We start from the raw sequence: 1,942 nt of genomic DNA, 5'->3' as shown, positions 1-1,942 counted from the left end.
TGACGTCAACACCGCCGGGGTTCGGTGTGCGGGTTCCCGAGTCCGGACGGCACGGCGCTTGGATTAGAGATGTCTTCTGTCCCTCGGTGGCCAATACTTAGCTATCCGTGGGCAAGGACAAAGTTGGACGAAGAGTGATGCAAATGGCCACAGGTGTTCCAGTGAACCGGACGTTGTTGGAGCAAGCAACCGTCGTGTAAACGGGAAAGAAAAAGAGAAAAAGGAACCTACGGCTGTTGCTGCACGACTAAAAAAAAAGTTATAAAACTTAATCGAATAAAAACTGTGAAAACACGACGATTCACCACCACGTGGGACTACTGGACGCAAGTGAACAAACGGAGGGTGAGTGAAGGCCCCAGCGACTTGGGTAACTGTTTCGGCAGACGAGATGGCCTGTTTGGCTTGGTGGACTTTTTAGTGTGATTGACTATGCCTGCTTATGAGAAAGGTCCAAGCAGTTGAGCCCACAAGAAGTCCTGACTGATGGATGATGGACAAAGAAGTCCTGTGCTACGAGGCCCACGGGAAGGCCCGAGCTGCAGGAAGCCCAAAGTGATCAAGACCCACAGGGAGGACTGTACTTCGAGACCAATGGGAAGATCTCGGTGACTTTGCCAACGTGAAAATCGCAAGCGATTTTGAAGCGACAGGAAGCGCTGTGGGACTGGCATCGCCTGCGAAAGTCGTCTCTGTGCTGCAACTCGGCCGACTACATGAGGCCCAGACCTGGCTGACACAACGAAGGTGTCGGTGCCTCTCTGCGGAGTGCACACAGCTCACTGAGCAACGTTCAAAATGCACGTTTACGAGCATTTACCCGAACGTTGAAACCGAAATCACACTTTGATACGTAAACGGCGAAAAGAGAACAAATGTGACACGTATATGTATCATATCTGTACAATCACGTTATGGAATAGCCTGAACCGTACCCATTGTCTGTATTAATAGTAAAATGATAATCGCTGTAAACCTGTATCACACAAGGCCATCGTATAACTGGAAACATTGCCACAAATGTTTTTTTTTTAAGTAGAAAAAATATTTTTTATTATCTATAATCTTTTTTCTGTATATGCTAACTAAAATAAGACTACAAAACGTACGCTGGAACAAACGTATATTATTTTTATTATTATGACGACGATCGACAGGTTTTTATAATTTAATACCTTTTATGACTTTTATGAGATACGTGTCTGGGACATTACCATGTTTTTTTAAGTTAAAATTATTAATAAAATGTATTAATAACATTACAAGGCAGTTGTTAGTCGATAAATATATAACATTATTTCTCACTCTCCGATGTTTATTCGCCCTGTAACCTTTTAAACATTTAATTTGTACTGAATAAATAAACACAGTGTAATTGCTAGAGCATGGCATTCCACATTATTCAATTTAAGTGGCTAACAAAACGAAATCTGTATTGTTAATTATCGAGCACTGAGTGTATCTTACGCAGGACTTGCAGGGTGCCCAGACTCGACAACTTTACCTGATAGTCATTTACAATCCACTGCTGGATGAAGGCCTCCAGCCACGGCCGTATCGGTGGTCATTGTCGTTGTTTGGCCAGAACATCACCACGCTCTGTCCGTGTGGGTTGGTGAACTGATGCCACACACACGCACACACACACACTCACACACACGCACGCACACACACACGCACGCACACACACACACGCACGCACACACACACGCACGCACACACACACTCACACACACACACACTCACACACACACGCACGCGCGCACACACACGCACACACGCACGCACACACGCACGCACACACACACTCACACACGCACGCACACACACATGCACGCACACACACACGCACGCACACACACACACACACACGCACGCACACACACACACTCACACGCACGCACACACACAGACCTGGCTCAGACGTCACTTGCCACCGAAT

The sequence above is a fragment of the Lampetra fluviatilis genome, chromosome 36 (assembly GCF_964198595.1).
Source record: "Lampetra fluviatilis chromosome 36, kcLamFluv1.1, whole genome shotgun sequence".
In the NCBI taxonomy this organism is placed as follows: domain Eukaryota; kingdom Metazoa; phylum Chordata; class Hyperoartia; order Petromyzontiformes; family Petromyzontidae; genus Lampetra; species Lampetra fluviatilis.
This window is presented reverse-complemented; position numbering follows the sequence as displayed.